Raw genomic sequence first — 23948 nt, forward strand, 5'->3', positions numbered from 1 at the left:
ACAGGTGGACTCTACAGTCCCAACATGTGGTGTGATGCAGTGGTGGAAAGCAAAGTTGTAGCAGAAATAAAGCAGTGAGGAGCCTGCATGGAGTTAGCCGGATGATGGCCAAATTCTCAAAGCCAAAGCTGCTAGAAATGGCAGGCAGCTCAATAAAAACACATCGACAGGGAGGGGCTTCAGTTTGTGTCTTGAGAATTAGATCAAGTTAAAAGAGAACAAATCCTTGGATTTAGTAAGTAGATTGTTGCTTGTATAAACAGAAAACAGCATGTAGTTTGCACGTTCATGGAACCACTGCAAAATTAATTATATATTTGGTCACAAAAAACCTTAACCAACACAGAGAATTAGAGGAAAAAGCCATATTTTTATCAAAATGTAATAAGATTAGTATAAATAATAACATGACCATTAAATTTTCATTTAGAATTCAAGAAATGCTGGTCTCAAAAACACTTGGATTAAAGAGGACTGGTTGCCTAGGCAGATTTGAAATCTGTTGAGAAAGCTTTGAAAAGAAAAGCCCTTTATTCTCAAAACTCCTTGAACATAAACCAAACTGTATCTAGTGGAGAAATTAGACTTATGTGAATTCTATATTGAAATAGCAAGACAAAGGTAAAAGGACCTACATGGTTTAATTACCAAAGGAAACTGGGAGGAAGTAACTGATGAGATCAAAACAAATTAATGAGCTGGGAAACCAGAATGTATTTATATTCATATTTTAGCAAAAAGGTGAGCAATCCCACCATGGAATCATCTTCAACAGCAAAATTTGAACACATCACAAGTTGCACTTTTTATGCAAAGGAAGAAGGAGTAGCAGACATATAGATGACGACGCATGATTCAGATCGTGCATGGGCAAAACTCCAGTTCGCCCAGGCAGGGAAGGATGATTAAAGATATACCAACAGTATCGTGCACCCACCCAGCTGTCTGCACCCAAGACAGGCTTGCAGGACCAGCCTTGGTGGAAAGCCATGTGGCAGCACCCAGGAAAATGAAAAATGCAAATATCCTCAAAAACATAGAAATAAAAACACTAGTAAGTTCAAGTGTGTTTATGGAACATTGTGTCAAAAACTGGCAGCACATTGCTGTATGAGCAAGAAGCATTGTGGTCACGTGCATGTTGCACATTATTACTGTTGATATCAATCAGGAGAAGGAATGGAGTCAAGTTGAAGAGCTGCCTTGAAGGGACTGTCCCTCCTGGCCTTGGAGTGAGAACAGAAGAATCAGAAAAGTGAGTGTGATAAGACCCCATTTGTTGTATTTTCTCCCTGGCATCTGCTGATCCATTGGCATTATTGGCTTTGTTAGTTTTCTATGACTGTTAGAAATACCTGGTATAGATAAACTTACAAAGAAAAAAAGTTGTTTTGGTTCATTATTTTAGAGGTTTCAGTCTATGTTCATTTGGCCTTGAGGAGGAAGCTGCTGACATTCTGATAGCCAGGAAGCAAAGGGGAAGGAGGCAGGAGTCGTAATATCCCCTTCCTTTGCATGTTCCTACTGACCTGTTTCCAGTAAGGACTCCCTGGGAGTGATTCCACCAAGTCCAAATAGTACCTCAGGCTGAAAGAGTTAAAACACTTGGGCCTTTGGGGGCACTTATCATATACCCTTGGCACTGTCTGCAGTGGCATCCATACACTACCATGAGAAGAAGATATAACCTGCCATGCTCCTTTTTTCCAGAACCATGACAATACTAAATATTTATGATTTTATCTATTTTTTGAATATTATAGAAGCAGTGAGAAAAACATCAGGAAACAGAGGAATATTCATGAGATGCTGATGTTGAGGAAGGAGCACATCAAGTAAGTATGAAAAATGCTTGAGCTAAAACGTGTATGACTTTTTTGCTTCTGTGATAATTGAATTTGGAAGTGCTTACTCCAGTTCCTCTAAGGTGATTGTGGCAGAGAAATAAATGTTTCTTTTTTTTTAGTGCATATTTCTTGAGTTTTGAGGATGCACTTGTTTATTGTGATCCAGGGTGGAGCTGCTCCACCCCAGGCAGATCAGCAGAGCCAAACAAAGCATGTCCTGGTGCATTCTGGCCTGCTTGGCTGTCCCCATCCCACACCGAAGGAGCATGGGCCAGCTGGATGGGGCCAGGCAGCACCTCAGGTGAGCTCTGCCTGAGTTAGGTTAGTTGAGCATCCTGCTGCCAGGTGGCTGGTGCCTAACTCATGGAGATGTGCACTTTGCCACACCCTTCCCAGCTCTGTTGGGACAGTCCTGGCACTGCCTACTCCTGCTTTCCGCCCCAGTGGACTGCCTGTAGTCTTTCTAAAATTAATTCTTTTTAGATATCTCAAAATACACTCTCCTGTCATTTATATCACACAGATGTTTGGCCTTTGATTGCCCTTTGTGGAAATTCCAGAATCTGTGAAAGAATCTTGTGACCTCACCTAAAAGTAAGAGGATTAATTTTGGCAGGAGCTTAGAGACAAGGGCTACCAAATTTGTTGATGGTTGGGGTATAGTGAAAAGTTTTATAAAAATTTTAAGTCTCTTGTGCAAAGATTCCTGGGAAACATACTGTAACTGTTCTGACCCTGGGATGCCTGGGTAAATCAAACTGCTTTATGTGGTGTCTTATTTTTTTCTTTTTTCTAGAAATGATTTCTTAAGACTGGTTTCTATATTCATGTTGTTAATTTTGGGAGGAAATGTTTTGATTACAATGACTGTGTCTCCTAGTGCCACATAGATGGGGAAATCCCAGCCTCTCATAATCCCTAAGCAGTCTTCATCCTATATATCTCTGCCTCAATAAAGTAAGTTCCTTGCACCTCAAGACACTAAAACATGCCAGTTGAATGAAACTCTATTTTTCTGCTGTCCTCTGATGAACACACATGAAGAAAGTCAGAATTGATGCTGGAGCCTCTTCTGGGGTCATGGAGAGTGAACTGAAGGAGATATTCCAGTGTGGTGTGCAGCTTATCAGGAAGAGGGAGAGATGTGAGTGAATGCCCTTCTCCACAGAGTTGGGAATGGGGCAAAAGGCAGACAGTTTTGGGGTATCCAGCAGAGGAAGTGGTTTATGTGGAAAAGCAGAAATGAAACAACCCTGTGCCTCTACAGCAGAGAGGTATCATAGAAACCTATGAAAAAAATTTCCTCAAAAAAGTTATGTTCCAATTCTGTTTTGGTTACAAGGGAGAAAGACTTCAAATACTAATTAAAGTATGAAGAGATCATTGGTAATTTTAGGAACTCAGAAGACCTCCTTATCCTGGAGGATCTGTTCCAAGATCCCCAGTAGATGCCTGAAACTACAGATAGTACTGACCATTATCTACAAGCAGTGCAATTCCCCTTAGTTTATATCTCATGCCCAAATGGTTGTCAAGGTATTAATGGGGGGGTAGCCTATAGAACATGAATAAAGGTATGATTCACTTCATGGTCAGGACAGAGTGATATTGTATGACTTCATCATTCATTCAGAGTGGTGAGCAATTTAAAATGCATACATTGTTTATTTCTACAATCTTGAATTACATAGGTAATTCATGGGTAAGTGAAAGGATAGAAAGTCAAATCACTTTTTATTTGTTCTTCTTAGATATACATGACAGTAGATAATTTTTAATATATTATTCACTCATGGAAAAATGAAATCTTTGATAAGAGGGAACTGGTGCATTTTACAGTTTTCCTTGCTATGAGCATGACATGAAAAATTAGAGGAATTTTTTTTTCTTTGAGGGTGTGTGTCACGGTTTCAGAGGTCTCAGTCCATAGATGGCTCACTCCATTTCTCTGGGAGTTAAGGTAAGGCATAACATCAAGATGGAAGAGTGCTATTAAGAAAAGTGTCTCAGGACATGATCAGGAAGCATAGAATAAGCTCAGCTCACAAAATGTATACCAAAGGCATTTCCACTCCCAAGCACAGTCTACCTGCCTACAGTCTCCACTCTGTTAATCACCATGATGGAATTAATTCACTGATTGGTTTAAGGCTGTCCTAACCAAATCATTTCACCTGAAAACTTTCTTGTGTTATCTTACACATGAGCTTTTAGGGGAACCTAAAATCTAAACCATAAGATATTGAAACATTTAAATATACCATGAGATCCAAATTAACTTTGCCTCATGAAAAATAAGCTGGGTACATTAAATAACAAAATTCAAATAAACACATTTTGGTGTCAAATCTTCAAGCTGTAACAGTTAGCTGGTGAATACAAAAGCATGCAGTGTGAATTGCTAGGTATAGCCCTGCTAGGGAACTAATGACATTTACTTCCAGGGTATTATTATATTATTTCTGATAATTCAGAACCTTTTTTACCTGGTATATTACTTGAGGGTATTCTGCCACAGAACATTTTTCTGACAGGGACTGAGGAAGGATGAATTATGGTGAGGTTTGTAATGAATTTAAGTTACCCGCTTCTAAATTACATGCATTTCATCATAAGAATACATGTGTTTCAATTATAAGGATCATGAATACTTTCAAACAGGAGAAGGTTAAATGATCAAAAATGATAACCATGAGTCTCCTAAGATGAAACCTGGAAAATGGATCATAATGAAAGCAGAGTGTAAAAATTAAGGTTCAATACTGTTTAGAATAGGAGGAACATTAGTAAACCCTAAACATTTAGCAACACTAAATCTGTTTTTCTTTTCTTTTTGTCAGAAAGCAATCAGTGTTCTCAAGTCCAGTGGATCAGTAAGGAAGCAGCTGTGCCCTGACACTGAAAGTAGAGGAGTCCAATTCCAGTTTCCTCCCATTCTTTTTCAGAGCTGCAACAGTGAGACACCTTCAGTCTTCAGATGCCAAGACCTGTAGCTTCTTGATAGTGCACGAAAGATGCCAGTCTGGGAGGGGACTGAAGCCATCCAGCTCCTGGAGTAAGTTAGCAGTTAGAAGTCTCACAGAACACAAGTGGCAGGTAAGGCCAGAATAGGGGCTTCCAGAAAAAGGTAACCTTGAAATAGTAAGGTGCAGTTGAGAAGGACCCAGCATTCCCCTTGGCCTCCTCCTTGCCTCTGCAGGGAATGAGCTTCCTGAGCTCAGGTTCATCATGAGGACTTGGCCAGGTCTTGGATCTGTGACGGCAGAGAGCTGATGGAGGGTTATTCCAAGTTGAGTATTCTAAGAGAAAGAATCACAAACCCTCTTCCTTTTTCTCATTGATTTATGCTTGTTCATACACTCAGTTTCCTTGCCTGAGGCAGAGTGTCCCCAGATGCCTCAAGTGATCCCAGAACAAGGAGATACGAGTCCTCTTACTCTCAAATGCCCTGCAGCATTCTGGCTGCAGGTTCCAGTGCTTTTGTGATAAATTTGTCAACCCTATACAAGTGAGGGTTCAATTCTCTCTCCAACTCATCACCAAAAATTTGGTCTCTCAAGATGAAACCTGGGAAATGGGTCAAAATGTAAGCAGAGGTTAAAAATTAAGATTCAAAACTGTCTTGAATAGGAGGAATATTAGTAAACCCTAAGCATTTAGCAACACTAAGTCTGTTTTTTTGCTTTTGTTTTGGTGGTGCTGAGGATGGAACCCAGGGCCAAAAACATGATAGCTAAGCACTCCACCACCTTGCCACATCATCGGCTCTGTGCTTTTGTTCTTAAAGCCTCACATGCACTTCTTAGACATAGTGTGTCTGAAATCTGACTTCCATTTCAAACCTAATTTTATTTGTTTGCATGCAGATAGATATATGTATGAATAGAAATAGACTTTAGACATTAATATATGGTAAAGAGAAAAGAAAACATCTGTGGAGCTAATGGTTAAGTATCAGAGTTACATTTGTAACTTTAGAAGAGTGAGCTACATAGATATATATGAATAAATTTCTTATTGTATTTCACAATAAAAATATTAAAACATGTTAAACATTTACATTAACAAATCCAAAACTGGTAAATACATGCTTGTTGTCTTAAAGTAGGATTTGCAGTACACTAGACTATCCATGAAAAGAAATCAAAGGAACTTCTCTATTCAGAATATACAGCCTAGATTAAATATTAAATATTACTTGTGTTCTATTAACAACAACAAAAAGAAAAAATAAAGGCTTTAAGCAAATTAATATGCTCTGGCACATTCCCCTCATAGATAAGTTACTAAGGCATTATGGAAAATAGTATGGAATTTCCTCAGATTCTTAAAGCAGAACTGTCATATGATTATCTAGGAACCCTATATTTCTGCAGCCTTATTCACAATAGCCAGTGTATGGAAACAACTTAAGTACCGGATGATCTGTTGAAGGATGAATAAAGAATACATGTGGGGGGATGAATATGAGAATGAGAATATTATTTAGTCTTTTCATTTTGAGTACTAGATGTTTTTTAGTAACCATTCTTTAACTTGTATACAACTAGGGACATTTTGGCCCACTCTCTTTTCTTTTTCTTTTTTTTTTTATCTTATTTTTTTTTTGGTGGGGTTCTTTTTTGGAACTGGGGGTCAAGCCCAGGGCTTTGCGAATGCAAGGCAGATGCTTTGCATTGAGCTACACATCCCAGCCCTCGACTCTCTTTTCTGCTTATGATTTTAGTCATGAGATTTGTTTATGGTTTTGAATCATAGCAACAGCCACTTAAACCCAGGGGTGCTTAAATACTGAGCACATCCCCACTTCTTTTTTTATAGTTTATTTACAGACAGGGTCTTCCTAAATTGCTTATTGCCTTGGCCTCCTGAGCCACTGAGATTATATGTTTCTGCAACTGCACCTGGTTATTATTCAGTCTTTTTTAAAAAATATTTTTAGCTGTAGATGGACACAATGCCTTTAATTTTTAAGTTTATTTTTATGTGATGCTGATGATTGTGTTAAGGTGAGATTGCAATAATCACTGAGTCAATTTTAAAAACTTTATTCACCAGTTTGGTGGTCCAGATCCACCAGCTAGTGGGCCAAAAGGTAGTCTGCAAGTCTACACCCTTTGACCCCCTCCTAGGGTTGAGTAGACCTTTTATAGTCCAAAACCATATTAAAGCATAAGTGGCTGTTGCTATGATTCAAAACCATAAACAAATCTCATGACTAAAATCATAAGCAGAAAAGAGAGTAGGCTAAAATGTCCCTAGTTGTGTACAAGTTAAAGAATGGTTACTAAAAAACATCTAGACAATCAATCTCTGACAGGGAACATTGTCCAAGAAAAATTGGAACCAAAGAGAGAACACTTTTACATTGCATAAGAATTGCCATTTTGGAACCACCATTTGACCCAGCTATTCCCCTTCTTGGACTATTCCCTAAAGACCTTAAAAGAATGTGCTATAGAGACACTGCTACAACAATGTTCATAGCAGCACAATTCACAATAGCTAGACTGTGGAATCAACCTAGATGCCCTTCAATAGATGAATGGATAAAAAAAATGTGGCATCTATACACAATGGAGTATTATGCAGCACTAAAAAATGACAAAATCATGGAATGTGCAGGGAAATGGATGGCACTAGAGCAGATTATGCTAAGTGAAGCTAGCCAATCCCTAAAAATAAATGCCAAATGTCTTCTTTGATATAAGGAGAACAACTAAGAACAGAATAGAGAGGAAGAGCATGAGAAGATCACCACTAAACAGGGATGAGAGGGGGGAGGGAAAGAGAGAAAGAAGGGAAATTGCATGGTAAAGGAAGGAGACCCTCATTGTTACACAAACTTACATATAAGAGGAAGTGAGGGGAAAGGGGGAAAAAAAACAAGAGAGAAATGAATTACAGTAGATGGGGTAGGGAGAGAAGACGGGAAGGGAGGGGATGGGAGGGGAGGGAAGGGGAGGGGAGGGGGGATAGTAGAAGTTAGGAAAGGCAGCAGCATACAACATACACTAGTATGGCAGTAGGTAAAAAAGTGGATGTGTAAACGATGTGAATCTGCATTATGTATATAGGGTAAAAATGGGAGTTCATAATCCACTTGAATCAAATGTATGAAATATGATATGTCAAGAACTTTGTAATGTTTTGAACAACTAATTAAAAAAAAGAAAAAATAATAAATTGTAACCACAATGGTAAAAAAAAAAAATGTAGTCAAGGGCTGGGGATGTGGCTCAAGCGGTAGTGCGCTCGCCTGGTATACGCGCGGTGCTGGGTTTGATCCTCAGCACCACATAAAACTAAAGATGTTGTGTCCACCGAAAACTAAAAAATAAATATTAAAAAATTAAAAAAAAAAAAGAATTGCCATTTTGTGTTGCCAAACATGCTATGCTAAGCATCTGTTAATGTGTACAGAGGTGGGACTTTCCCTGAGAAGCATTTCTTATATGCCATGGAGTTTTAGGGCAAAATTGAGTCTGGTCATTGCCCATATAGCCTGGCCCATAACATTCCACCCTTTTCTAGAAACAACCAAACCTTTGATTCATCTTTTAAATTAGGTAAGAGATTGTAATGGCCAAGCATATACATTAACTTGACTGATGAAATATGTTGTCTTAGCAGCTTGGATCTTGTAACATAATCCAAGCAAGAGAAAAAACATGATTAACATTTTTTGGACCCAAACTGACCTCCATTTTGTGTTTTAACCAAATTACTTATTTATACTGACTGCAATTTTTCCTTTTAATTTTAGGGACCTCCTACTGCTGTAAGGAAAAGAGCGATGACTGCACTTGCTACTTTGAGCTGAGAGGGGGTGATGTGCAGTGGGGCCAGCAGTTTGGTGCCCCTTTTTCAAGGGGTCCATGGTAAAAATCTGGTTTACCTGTGGATGAGTGCTTTATGAGAGAAACAAAAAGACATGAGTACTGAAACATCTGGAACCTGTCAATAAATATCATGAAGATGATAGAAATAATAATCTCTCACCAAGAGGTGTAAGAATTGAGAAGTTGTCACCATAACACAGCCTAACAAAGTCTAGGAAGCCTTTATTTGGGAATGTATATCTTTAACATTGTCAAGAGTTATCAGGAATGTAAGCACAACATTTAGTTAAGCTACTTAATGTCATCTGATTTTTGTAAAATGTCTTTTTATTGACATGGTCTCTGTGTCAGTAGATATCCCTTTATCTTTATTACTAGGGCCAGATAATTATACTAGTAAATGCTGATTAAGTCTACCTGTGTAGGAGGTTAGGAAGATCTGTAGGCCTTAAACTGACTAAAAACTTCTGGCTCTGGCAGTTTCTCTTGATGGTTATCAGGCATTCTTGCCTAAGAATCACTCTTTTGTTGCCTTAAGTTTTACTTATTGTTAGGGGCTAACACAAGTGTACATCTTAAGTTACATTAAAATAACTATTATTTTTTAAATACCCAGGAGTGGCTGTGCTTTGGTTTTAACTCTTTTTGCTAGGTGTTTAAGATAAAGCTGGTCAACTGACCTTGCTCCTATCTATTGTTAAGAGTCAGCTGAGTTCCCTTGGGGGACACTCTTGGGGAACTTGTGAGTAGCCTTTTAGCTCTGCTAGTGCCATCTGTGCTAGGCTGGGTCATGGTCTTATTGACCATGTGGTGCCCTTTGGAAGCATCAGGGATGTTTTCCCTTTCCAATGAGCCTTTTCTTTTGCAGCATGTGCGCTGATTGGCTTTCCATTCTCCAGTGGTCTCATTAATCTCCGTGATCCGGAGGTTATGTGGCCCGGGATTGCAAAGCTCTTCTCCTTTTCCCTGGGTTCAGGCTGACTCAGAGGGCAAGAGCCAAATATTGGTTTTCTTGGCCCCTTTATTTTAACCTGAATTTTTAAGCCTTGGCCTTAAACACCCAGCAAGTCAATCTTATCAACTTAAAGTAAGAGTACTGGGCTTTAACTTTAATGTTTATAACTTTATAGTTAATTTTATCCCCTTTAATTACTATCTGTCTATATATGGTGGCTTAATAACTCAAATTAGCTTAGGTTGTGTGTTCTTAAAGCAGTACCTCTGCAAAACATTAACAGGCAACAGTTATAAGGAAAATAAAGAGTGAAATTACAAAAGTAATTAAAAAATTATAGTTTGTACATAATTTTGAAACTTTGCTGAGTTCTACATTATATCCCCTGTTTGATATCACAGTAATCAATAAAATCAATCTTTTGAATACAACTTTAAATGAACTGAAATCTGGCCTAATTTGGAGCCATTTTAACATGTAGTAAGATGGGAGGCAGAGCCTTATCTCAGGTAAGTGGGGCTCTTCACAAATCTTAGGTAAAGTATTCTAGTTCTGAAGTTGATCTTTGCCTCCTTTTTTAGATATCATTTTATAAAGTTTACATATATTGTTTCCTGAGTTTATATGAATATTAGCTAACACAATATGATGTTACATTTAAAACATAAATCAAAGAAAGGCTAAATAAATAAATCCCAAATAAAGTTTGTTATCCTTAATTAAGTCTAAAATTACCATTACAGACAACTATAGTTTGGAGAATACCAGCTTGATAAAATGCTCCTTTAAATCTTTTACTTTAAAGACTTGTATATCTGAAAGATAAGAACACATTTAATATGTAGAGAAGAGTAATAGTCCCATAATTACATTGATGTTTTCATATCAACCAAGTCTAGCCTTTAAAGAAACATCTAGACTCTGTAATATAGTACAATACTCTAAAATAATAGTTGTTGTTTGGTTAAACAGTTGCACAAACCTTAATTTCTTTAAGACTAGTTGCTCTAGAGAATAAAACTTAACAGACACAATGTAAAGAGTAAATTGATGTTTCAAGAAATCCTCATCATTTTAACATATAGATCAAACTTTGGTAGTAGTACTTTAATATTTAACATTAGGGAAAAATCTTGAATAGCTTTAACTGTTTGTGTTACTTATATATAACCAACTTAGTTACACAAACCTTTTAAAATTTATCCTGCATTTATATCGACCTTTTTATTACTTAATTAGATCCTCTTGTTGTTTACATAGATATATTATAATTTTATTTTACCACATACTTTTTTTACCTAGAAATTTTTTCTCTTTTTACTAAATATATTTTTTTATTTAGAAGATTTTAAATATTTTTTAAATCTATTGACCCATCTTTTTGTTTACACTCTGAAATAACCCTTAAAAATTTTTGAATCTAGTTAAACTACTTCATTTTAATAAGATGAAATACTTTCTTATTTATAGTACCTTAATTGAAATGCAGTTGAAACCTTGCACCTCTTGTATATAGAATTATAGCTGTTGGGACTTTGAACTCTTAGTAACCTGGTTTTAGTGATGACACAAAGTAATCTTATACTCCGCTTTAAATTTTCCAATTTATGAAAACACCAATAATGCTTAAGTATATTACCTGATGCTATATTTAACAGTTAGCATTTTAACTTTGTAACCCACTTAGATGTCTCTAGCAACACATTTATGATTGATCCCATATATTTTAAATCTAATTTACTTATTTTTTAAAACCAAGCTATCAAACAAGTACATTGAACAGTATCACTTTTTTTTTGTTCAAGAAAAACCCTAGAAACAATGGATATTAGGCATTTTATAGACATTAATATTTTATCAACAACTATTTGACCACGTAGAAACAAAACTGTGTATTAGTAACTTCAAAGACATTTGTACTTTTTTTGTTTACTCAATTTAAATTAAACCTTTAAATCTCATGAACAAAAGGTATTTGTATCTATTTTTTTTAAATTTTAATTTATGAGCTCATATGCCAATTTTGGTACCAAACATATGTAGTCATGTCAATATACATAGACTGACAATCACCACTGTACATAAAACACTTAGACAAATAAAGGTCTTGCAGCTTATCTTAAAACCTATTAAATTGAGAGCTGTTAGGTCAGTGGTGGTGACTTAGAACAAAGCAGCCCACGCGGGAAAGAAACATCAATCAAGCGCCCATGGAAATGCCTGTCAATCAGCGGGATCTCCTAACACCTGTCAATCAGCAGAACCCCCTGGCCAATCCTGGAGTTCAGCCAACTCCCCTGACCAACTCCAATGGGACAAGGGACTCTAAACACCTTTTCCTGTCCCAAGCCCTTCCCTTCCTGCTGTAAGCCCCATAAACGTCCAGTCTGGTCAAGCTTCCACGCAGTTTCTCCTCAGATCCTTCTCCAGGCCACTCTGTTGGTCTGATCGAGTTCCGCCCCGAGTGATATCTCAAATAAAGCCTAGTTGGGTGGCCTTTTAAAATCTGCCTTCTTTGATTGCTGCTCACCTCGCCTGATCTTACAAGAGCTATCCCTTGTAAATTAGCCTCTGAACAAAGCAGAGTGTAAAAACACTTTTATAGTTAGATAAAATAGGTCTATTCAGAAAAATATTAACCTAGGCATACCTGATCCGAATCATGAACTCAAAAAATACAAAATTTTAAAGGCCTTCCTGGTCTCTATCCTGATGCAGACCCACTCATCAGAGGGTATAGTCAAGGAATCTCTCAAAGAGGTAGCAAGGGTGACTGCTTCCACTGGTCTTCTTGGGAGAGACCCCACAGGTTGGGGTCCTGTTCTAAGCCACCAAAATCTTAGCCTGAAAAACATTTATCAGCTGGACTGACACGGGAAAAACTTTGGGTCACCTCCAATAGTTGGAAGTTATTCATGCATACCTGCAATTTTTGTGAATATCTAGGGCTGATTGAGAGATAAAAGCCAAATGTCCTAGACAAAATGATATGTTTACATCTTAGAAATGCTAATCCTATAAAACTCTCTAGTTTTAATCTGCCTTCTGCAGGAAATGACATTTGTCTACTCTGCTAATCACTTGCCCAGTTCCTAAAGGAAGGCAATCTCTAGAATGCTTTATTACCTTCAGCTTTTACTTTTAACACCTATTGGCAGCCATTTACATTTCAATGCAAGCTTTAGTTAGCACAATTAAAAACCTTTTAAACCATTTTCTTTTTCTCCAGGTAGGTATCTGGTCAGGTTTCATTAGGTTTCCTATTACAAGGCTAACAATTAAAACAATAGGCAGAAATAAAAGGAAGGTGAGAGACAAGAATTCAACTAGTGTGATTGTGGCTGTCCGGTCTCGCTAGGGCAAACAGTTGGAAAAAAGAAAAGACTGAAATGGAGATTAACATAAACAAAAGGGGACAAACAACAAATAACAAATAGGACAAGACAAAAACACAAGACAGACACTCTCTTCTCCATGTAATCCCAGCCTCCATATCATGTCATGGTCCGTTTATTAGAGCTTTGCTGGGTCTTGACTGAGGCCTCACTCAAGGTAACTTGATACACCTTTGGGCTTTACAATCAAGCACTTGAAAACACTTCAAAAGTTTTACAATCCAGCGCTGATTCTATACACCCCCCGAGGAGAGCCCCTGATACACTTTAGAAGATTTAATATTTAATATCAGGCACTCAGAACCTCTTGATTTACCATCAAGTCAAATGGAAAGAGCAAATGAGATACCTCCCAACACATGCAGTTCTGTCCTCCTTCAAAGCCTCTGGATTTACAGATGTGCAAAACACCAGCGCTTTCATGGACATACTGGAATCAATCACTACAGGAGGTCCAGATCCTCCCAAAGCACAGAGCTCCCAAAACTAGAGGGAGGATGCCTCTCTCTGCTTCTTAGGATTCAGGATTCCTGCATGCCTGAGAGCCAGAGCCTTGACTCTGGTGATCATCTTGCTGGGGACTCCAAAATGTTAAGGCGAGATTGCAATAAATCACAAAGTTGATCTTAAAGCAGGAGACAGAAACTTTATCAGTTGGTGGTCTGGATCCACCAGCTGGTGGGCCAAGGGAAAAGGGGTAGGTGATGTTGGTTAAAGGGTATAAAGCTTATGTATGATGGAGAATTTCTAAAGATCTAATGAATAACATGTTGAATACAGTTAATATGGGATGTTTAAAATTTACTAAGGGGGTAGATCTTGGGTACTGTCAACACAAACACACACACCCATACACTGAGAAGAAAATGGTGACTGAGTTGATAAGTTCAATAATTTGTGCTGATCATTTTACAGTGTATCCAAACATCATGTTTTGTACATTAATGTGTACAAATTAAATTTCACAGTTACACCACAACAGTGTTAACAAAAACAGTAACCAAGAATCTGTATGGTGTGGGCACCAGTGCTGAAGGATGGAACAAGGTCAGCCATTCTCAGGGGATGCACCCAAAGAGCCATTCAGCGGGACAGTGCCTTCTCACTGCTGAGAAGCAACCTGTCTCTTTAGGAGGTCTTGGGGATTGTTTCCAGGGAATGTCACCACTCTTGGATCAAAAAGCACTCCAAAAAGCACTCAAGTGGATCGTGCAACAGAAACTACATCATTGTTCTTCACAAAGCTCCTGTCATCAGCATGGAAGGTTTCTGTGTCAGATGTTCCAAGCTTTATTTTGTTAAATACATAGGAGTATTGTGACTTCCAGTTTGATTCTAGAGAAGGATATGAAGGAGATATAGGAAACTCTACTAGATGCAAATGTGAAAAATAAAACAACCCTTTTCAAATCCTGTATGTTACAGTAGCACAGCTGTAATTATTACTGCTCATACAAATAGTGGAGACTGGTATTGTGATACGGCAGGGGGTTTTATGTTCATAATGGTAGTAATAAAATTAATTGCCCCTAGGATGGATGAAACACCTGCCCAATGGAGTGAGAAAATAGTGAGATCTACAGAGGCTCCTGTGTGTGCAAGGTTCCCAGCTAGTGGGGGATATACTGCTCAACCGGTTCCTGGGCCTGCTTCAACTATGGAGGAGGCGAGAAGGAGAAGAAATGATGGAGGTAGGAGTCAGAGGCTTATGTTATTTATTCGAGGAAATGCTGTATCAGGGCTACAATCATAAGGGGAACTAGTCAGTTTCTGAACCTACCAATCATAACAGGTATAACCATAAAGAAAATTATTACAAACACATGTTCAGTTACAATTACATTATAAATTTGATTATCCCCTAGCAAGACTTTGGGTTGACCTAGTTCACCTAGACTAAGTGCTGTTCCTCCTATACCAGCTTAGGTGTCAAATAGGAGGTAAAGTGTTCCAATGTAAGGGTTTATGAACATAGGTAGGAGGTAAAATGGCTGAGCAGGCATTAGACTGTAAATCTAAAGACAGAGGTTGAGCCCTCTTTTACCAAGTCCTGAGGTGAATTATCATATTGAATTGCAAGTTCAAAGGAGCAGCTTCAACTCTGCTGGGGCTTCTCCCACCTTTTTTTCTGAAGCCAGTTGAGTTAGGCATTTAGTTGTTAACTTAGTTTTTATGGGTTAAAATCCTATCAGTCTAGTGAAATGAGTTAATAAAGGGCTTAGCATAATAAAAGTAATTGGTTTGCATTCAGTTGATGTAAGATAAAGTCTTGCAGTCCTTACTGCAAGAACTTACTTATTGCTCTGAATGCTCTTGTTCTAAGTTTAACCTAAATTGCTAGCTTAAGATTGATTATAGGGGTGTAAGGGGGAGGGAGAGGGTAGATAGAATTATAAGGGTTGTTATAAAAGGGGTTGTTTTTGTACTTTCGAATTGTCACTTTATTTTAGTATTATTTCGGATGGAAATAATGTTAGGGATGGTAAGTAGATAAGTCATCTGTAGAAATATAGATTTAGCAGGATTGTTATTGCTGTCTATGGGCATAATAAAGTTATTTGATACAAGTTCCTTAATAAGTAAAATGGCTAAGCAGGCATTTTAACTCATTTTGGGGTGAACCCAGCTAATGGAGGAAGTCCACCTAGGGATATAAGTAAAATAAGAATTATTGAAATTAATAGAGGAAATTTATTGCATATATTGGAGAGTGAGCGGGTGGTTTTTTTTTATTGTAATGGAATAACTTGAATATGTTGATTATAAGCATAATATAAGTAATTATATTATGTAATTAGATTAAACATAGTTTAATAAGTAATAAGTAAGTAGATTAAACATAGTTAGTGTGGGATTGAATGTGATGATTGCCTTTGTTCAGCCTACTTGAGCCAGTGATGAGTATGCTAGGATTTTTCGTAGTTGGGTCTGGTTAAGTCCTCCTCATCCTCCTAATATAAGGACAGTATCGCTATTGTTATTACTAAGGAAACGTTGATCCAGGGAACAATTTGAGAGAGAATTTAAATTGGTGCCACTTTTTGTCATGTTAATGGAATTAATCCTGAATGTAAGTGTGACTCCTTAAGTAACATCTTGGACTCATAGATGGATTAGGGCTAAACTCATTTTTATTGATAGCGCTACAGCAAATAATTAGGGAAGAGATTTGGTTGTTGGAGTTGATTAAAGTTCATTGTCCTTTGTCTATAACATTGGTAATAGCACCTGTTATTAAAATTATTGATGCTATGGCCTGACTTAAGAAATATTTGGATGCAGCTTCTGTTGACCAGGGATTTGCTTTATTAATTAAAATAGGAATAATGTCTAGTATGCTTATTTCTAATCCTACTCAGATGTGTAGTCAGAGGGAACTAAATAGTGTAATAGAAGTTCCTGAAAATATGGTGAGATAAATGGTAGCAAGTTAAGGGGTTAATTAGTATGGGAAGGATATAAACTAACATTATAGGGTATGGGCCCGATAGCTTATTTAACTGACTTTACTAGTAGAACATGGTGTATCAGGTTAACGAAGAATTTTGGATACTTAGGGTTAGGTACAAATCCTGCGGTTCTAGAAATAAGAGGATTTAAACCTGTTATTTCCTCTATCCAAGTAACTCTCATGTTGTCACATTTCTTTAGGTTTGAGGGGTACATATGCTACAATAATGGGTGGGGAGATGTGACACATACATAACGCTAATGTTGGGGTGAGAAGTTTTTTGATAATAAGTTCAGGAGTTGGTTGTATCAGAATCTTGGGTATGATGATCGAATTCATAAGAATATCGAAGATTAAGGTCTTTAGGGCAAAACAAAATGTGAAGATTTCAGTGATTGGTGGGTTGAAGAGTGCCCCTATAAAAAGAATTGTGGTTAAACCTTTTATTATAATAATATTGGAGTATTTGGCTACAAAAAATAGAGCAAAAGGGCCCATGGCATATTCTATATTGAATCCTGATACGTGTTCTGATTTTCCTTCTATCAGGTCAAAAAGAGCTTGTTCTGTTTCTGCTAGTGTTGAGATAAGTCATATTATTGCTAAGGGTCATGTTAGTAAGTAATCATATAAATAGTTGAGTTGCGATTAGGGTTGATAGAGTAGATGATCCTTGTATAAGCAGGACAGATAGTAGAGTAATGGCTGGAGTACTTCATAGGAGATTGTTTGGGCTACAGCTTGTAGTGCTCCGATTAAGGCATATTTGGAATCATCCTGATTATAAGATCGCATATCCAGCTAAGCTTGATGTTGCAAGGATAAAGAGTATTCCTATGTTTATATTAGTGAGGGTTGTGGCATGGGTAGAGGATTCATATTGTAAATGCCAGAGTAAGGGCTAGGGAGGGAGCAATAATAAATAAAATGATGGCAGATGTTAGAGGTTTGAGTGGCTCTCTAATAAGTAATTTTACTGCATCAGCAAACATTTGAAGTAAGCCATAGTGTCCTACAACATTTGGGCCTTTTTGAAGTTGTGTATAAACCAGCATTTTTTGTTTTGTTAGAGTTAAGAAAGCCATGGCCTCTAAGAGTGGGACAGGAGTAAGTCTACTAAAAACATACTTGTTAAGAAGAAGAGTTGAACCCCTGGTAATGAAGTTTGATGTCTTTTGCAGTTGCCACGTTCTGCCGTCTTGACAGATACTGTTCTAGGGCAGAGTGGGTAATAATTTACTAGAATTAGATTATTTCCTCTATTATCTTAAGGAGTGCGTGTAGAATTGGCCTTATTTCTCTTGTCCTCTCATCCAGGGAGAAATATTTAAAAGATAGAAACCAACCTGGATTTCTCTGGTCTGAGCTCAGATCACATAAGACTTTAATTGTTGAACAAAGGAACCATTAATATTGGTTATACCATTTGGACATCCTGATCCAACATCAAGGTAGTAAACCTTAACTGTGGATATGACCTCTTGACTGGGTTTGCACTATTATATATCTACAGAAACTTGTTCCATTGATCAAATAGTTTGGGTCAATTAATGAGTTAAAATTTAGACGGGTTGGTGTCTGGATTATAATCATCCGGAGATTGATTTATACTCCGAATTCACCCCAACCAAACTTTTGAGCCCATAGGCAGGGTTTTAGGCCCTCAAGGAGTTATTGTTGGGAGTGCTTAGGCTATTAAATTCAAGCTCCCTGAGGTCTTCTCCTCTTATTAATTCATTCCCGCCTCTTCATGGGAAGGTCAGTTTCACTGATTACAAGTAAGAGACAATTAAACCATGTCATACCATTTATATAAGTCCCTATTTAAGGAACAAGTGATTATGCTACCTTTGCAAGGTCAGGATACTTCCACCGTTAAATATATGTTACTGGGCAGGCAGTGCCTCTAACAGTGTTCATGCTAGAAGTAATGTCTTTGGTGAACAGTCGGGGTTAGTGTTTGCTGATTTCTTTTACTTTTGTTTCATTCATTCATATATATATAGCTGTCAATGGACTTTTAGTTTATTTATTTATTTGTGGTGCTGAGAATCGAACCCAGGGCCTCAAACCTGCCAGGAAAGTGCTCTACCACTGAGTCACACCCCAGCCCTCCTTTTACTTTTTAAAATCTTTTTCTTAAGTGCATGCCAGTATTGGGTTGACAATATTGTCAATAATGGTTGAATTGTTTGTATTATATAGTTGTTAATATCAGTGAATTATTTGGTCTGATATAAACTTCCACAGGGAGAAGTTGTTTTTTGTTACTTATGTTAACATTATTTCTTCTATGTATAAATAGAACAGTCCAATTTAGGGTTAGGAGGTCATTTCAAGTATTGGTATTATGCTTGAGTTGAATTTGAGTTAAGCTTAAATAAATACTTTTTAATCGCTGGCTGCTTTTAGGCTAACTATGGTAGTTTAAAGTTTTACTCCCTAATTAAGGTTATTTCCTTCTTCTTAAGAGCTGTCCCTCCTTAGATCATCAGTTAAATTTACATTGAGATTACTAATTCTCTGGGTAAATTTAAAGTTGAACTAGTATTCTTTTTTTAAATTTTTTTTAATTATACATGGACACAATATCTTTATTTTGTTTATTTATTTTTATATGGTACTGAGGATCGAACCCAGGGTCTCTCACATGCGAGGTGAGTGCTCTACCACTGAGCCACAACCCCTGCCCCTGAACTAATATTCTAATCTGGACAACCATCCATCACCAGGCTTGGTAGGCTTATCACTTCTACTTATAAGTTGTTTCACTAGTTTGCTACATAGGATCATTGGCTCTAATTACTTGCTCATAAGTAGCTGGTCTGGTTTCAGGGTCTTGGCTTAAATTCTTTTTGTAAAGTTAGTTCTAGTTAAATGTGAAAGTTTTAGCTTTTGCTTTTTTATATTTTTGTTATACTTTCTTCTTTCCTGCATGGTACTCTCTCTATAGCTCCAATTAACAATTTATATCCCTATACGTTTATTAGATAAATGTTCTATTCTACTGATACATTGATGTTAAGATTTTAGGCTCAGGGGCTAGCATTATTCAAAATGTCCACAGTTAAGTGGAATCTTTTGGGTGTAAGTTGGGTGCTTTAGATTGTTAAGCTATATTTTGGTTATTTGAAACACACTTTCCAGTATGCTTACATTTTTATGACTTATCTCTTCTCATTTTATTAGTGGAGTAAAATCAGATATCATGTTACAGTTAATAGTACTTGAAGAGGGTGTCGGGCAGTGTTGGGTGGTGTCACTGTGTGTGTTTTATTGCCCAGTTCAGCTAAGCTCTCCGTTCTTAGCTTACTACTAAATCCCTCTTGAACTTTGAGGTTTCATAAAAGCTATTGTAAGTATTGTTCTAGAAGATGGAATATGTAGCGCCTAATTTCCACTATATAGGCTACACCTTGACCTAACATTTTTATGACATTCTTGTGCTCACTATGAGGCCTTGTTAGGTTTTGCTGGAGAAGGTGGCACATAGGGTGATACTGCGGAAGGAGGTAAGGTATATCAGGGTATCGACCTAGGACAGGCTCCTCTTGAAGGATATAAAGCACTGCCAAGTCCTTTGAGTTTTAAGCTGTTGCTGGTAGTACCCTGGTGAATAATCTCGTTTGTTGATTACTTATGTTTAGGGTTAAGCATAGTGGGACATCGAATCCCAGTTTGGGCCCTAGGTATTGTGAATTCATATGTTTTAAGACTATTTTTGTATACTATTTTTATTATCACTAGGGCTTTCTACAACTTAGTAAAGGGTCAATCTTTTTTAGTTGTTTTCTTAATCATGCTTTATGCCATATTATATTTACTAAGGTAATCATATGACTGTTGTGGCTGTCACAAAATTTACCCACCCTCTTATAGTATAGCTGAGTCAAACATTTGTTTACGTGCTTAATTTTAATTACTGCTGTGTCCTGTGGGGGTGTGGTTGAGTAAGGCTTTATGAGCTACATTACTTATAGTGAACCTGATACCTGCATCTTTTGATTGTATTTTGATATAGAGGAATTCTCACTGGGGTGAGGACACTTGCATGTGTAAGTTTACCATAAGCCAATAAAAAGGCTAGGACCAAACCTCTGTGTTTACACACACACACACACACACACACACACACACTCATCTGAGCATTTTTCAGTGCTTTGCTTTATTTAAGCTACATTAAATATCATGGGCTTGTTTGGGCATTTCTTATATAGGGTGTGTTAAATTGTTATGTAACTATCATAGTATTAACCAATATAATGTAGTAGGGTTTTGGTTTTAGTTAAATTGTTGTTTATAGTTTGTTAATGTGAAATTGGTAGTGGTTTAAAGTTGATTATGTGGACATACTGAGATAAAAGTTAATAATGTTTAGGCCATGTAAGAACTGTGTAATTTAGGGTTAAAGGTAAAGGTGGGTTGGATTTTAATTTATGTAAAAGTTGATGTGATGCTGGGAACTCTTTGTCAATTTGTGTATTGAAAGATTTTTTTGTCCATCAAGCATGAATATATTAACACCTTATAGTTAATATGCTAGATGGAAATACTGACTTAGAAGTGCAGCTACAATTCAATTGACTGTGTTGGGGCCTCTGACCACTAGTGGGGAGTGAAAGCATACTCCTAAAATAAAACCACTGAAATCATGACAGTGCAGTTATGTTGGGTCATGGGCTCAAATGGCATTAATCCAATGTGATGTCTTATTTAAGGGGAATGAGTAGGTGAGTTTACAAGTTATGGCCCTGAGGTAGAGCCAGATGCCAGATACAGTTCCATGTTACCTACCCCCAAGTTTTATGGGATCAGAGCAAGAAGAGAGATGTGAATTGGGCAGGCTGATGATTTCGTGGAGGATGGTAGATTAAGAGACCATCATTGGAAGGGGATAGTCATTAGGACAAGGAAGGTTGATGACAGAATAGGGCATATATCACTAGTGAATTTAATGTGTCTTGCAGTACTAGAATTGCTGTTGGGTGGGTATATTCATGATCTTGAAAGGTTGGTCATTTTGGAGCTTAGATGTTATGTTTTATGTAGTACATGAGTATTGTTTGTACTTGCTTACACGCATGGGTTAGGGAATAATGTTGACTAAACATATAATGTACTGTGTACTGTTGAGGATTATTTATGGGTTGTACATTATTAATGAGATGGAGCGTTAATGCACAGTATACATAGGAGTTATTAGATTTATAGCTGAGTGGAGAGTAGTCCCATAGGAATCAAATTTGGAGGAAGTGGTCAAGTATTAATGTAAGGGGTAGTTTAAATTAGTAACACCAGCTTTGGGAGTTGAAGGTGGAATTTATAATTTCTTCCCTGAATATTTCTCTAAGAAGATTTAAGGCTTCATAAACCAGACCAAAGTAACATTTATACTATTAGGACTTTTCGTTTAAGGAGTTTGTTTTTGATTAAACTGATGGTTGGGGAAATAAGTAGAATAAGAGTGAAATAGAAGACAGATGCTAGCTGACCTAGAATGATAAATGGATGTTCTACTGGTTGGCCTCCAGTTCAAGTCAGAGTAAAGAGGTCGGCAACTAGGACTCAGAAGAAACATTGGTTTAAGGGTCGGAATATTATGCTTCATTGTTTAGATACACGGAGGATGAGAAATAGTATGAGGATTAGGACAGAGAATACTAGTGCGAGGACTCTGCCTGGTTTATTAGAATAGATCTGAGGATAGCATTGGCAAATAGGAAACATCACTGTGGCTTAACGTGGGGAGGAGCATTTAGGGGATTAGCGGGGGTATAATTGTCAGGGTCTCCTAGGAGGTCTGGGGAGAACACGGCTAGGACTGTGAAGACTAATCCTAGAGTGAGTAGGCCTGGGACATCTGTAATTGTGTAATATGGGTGGAAGGGACTTTATCGGAGTCAGAGATGAGTCCATATGGGTTGTTGGATCCTGCTTCAAGGAGTAAAGAGTAAGTGGATTCTTGCTAGGACTTTGATAAGAAATGGTGAAACAAAGTGGAATGTAAGAATCGTGTAGAGTGGCTTTGTCAACTGAGAATCCCTCTCAGATTCACTTGACTAAGCTGGTTCCAATATAGGGGATAGCAGATGGGAGGTTTGTAGTGACAGTGGCACCTCAGAAAGGTGTTTGTCCGCAACGTAAAATGTAGCAATGAACACTGTAGCTGTGACTGCAAACAGGAGAGGGACTCCAGTAGTCCATGTTTCAAGGTAAGCGAATGATCCGTAGTAAAGGTCTTGGCCTGCAGGAAGGAATAAGCAAATGAAGAATGTGCCATTTGCATGTATGTATTGAATTAGCCTCTCCAGGTGTGAGTTGCAGAGGAAAAAGCTGTTATTGTGTCAGATGTATAGTGTATGGCTAGAAAATGTCCAGTGAGAATTTGGATAATAAGGAAGAGCCTTGAAGGGAGCCAAAATTTCATCCTGCTGAGATGTTGGATGGTGCTGGAATATTGATGAATGAGTGGTTAACAATTTTAGTTAAGGGATGGGTTTTACGGATATTCTCTTTTTTTCAACATTTTATATCTCTATATTTTTGAAAATCCATCCATGAGAAAGGAGCCAAGAATCAGTTTCCAACAGGGGGCAGGTTCTCATGAAGGTACTGCAAGGCCAAGTGTGTCCACTTGATTTCTTGTTCTTTTGCAGATTCTGTGGTGCCACCATTGTCTTGTTCAGGTTCAGGAAGTTCATTCAGTGCTATTGCAACATCCTCATGAGGCAGCTTGTCTCTCTTCAAGCATTGTCAATCAAATCCAAGATCCTTCCATCTCTCTGATCCTCACTGTCCATTTTCCCGTAGCTTTGATTTTGTCATATCGTAGGCAGGCCGCCACAGCACCCGCTACTTCCAGAGCAGATATTCATTTTCACTTGAATTATAATGATGGTTTTTCATGTTATTGGTCAGGGTTAAATTCCATGTCAAAATAATGACACATATTACATATTTATTAAGTATACTATTTGTTTTAGGATTGTTATCACTAATAAAGTAATAATCCTTTGGTTTTTGATGCCTTTTTATTGACAGACTACTTCAGTTCCATATGTCAGTCATTGCAACTCAGTGAGATGAGGGTTTATTCAATGCACTTTATATATATATTAGTTTAGGTGAATACAATACCTTTATTTATTTTTTATATGGTGCAGAGTATCAAAAAACTGCCTCATGTCTGCTAGGTGAGCACTCTACCACTGAGCCACAGCCGCAAATCTTCAACACATTTTTTAAAATTAATTAATTAATTTATTTTTAGTTTCTTTATTTTAATGTGGTGCTGAGTATCGAACCCAGGGCCTCGGACATGCTAAGCAAGTGCTCTACCACTGAGCCACAACCCCAGCCCCTTCATTTTCTTCCAGTTGGTGGTGTTGTCTATTCCTAGCTTGAGTAACTTTGGAAAGCTCTAACCAATAGATGGGTAATTTATGGAAAAAAAAAACC

The 23948-nt window shown here is 37.5% G+C and overlaps 1 pseudogene; it reads right to left on the reverse strand.

The window, feature by feature from the left end:
• Positions 1-23066: 23066 nt before the first annotated feature.
• LOC143410319 (anaphase-promoting complex subunit 13 pseudogene) lies at positions 23067-23321 on the reverse strand (annotated as a pseudogene).
• Between the last annotated feature and the right edge of the window lie 627 nt (positions 23322-23948).

This window comes from Callospermophilus lateralis, chromosome 11, assembly GCF_048772815.1.
Source record: "Callospermophilus lateralis isolate mCalLat2 chromosome 11, mCalLat2.hap1, whole genome shotgun sequence".
Classification (NCBI taxonomy): Eukaryota; Metazoa; Chordata; class Mammalia; order Rodentia; family Sciuridae; genus Callospermophilus; species Callospermophilus lateralis.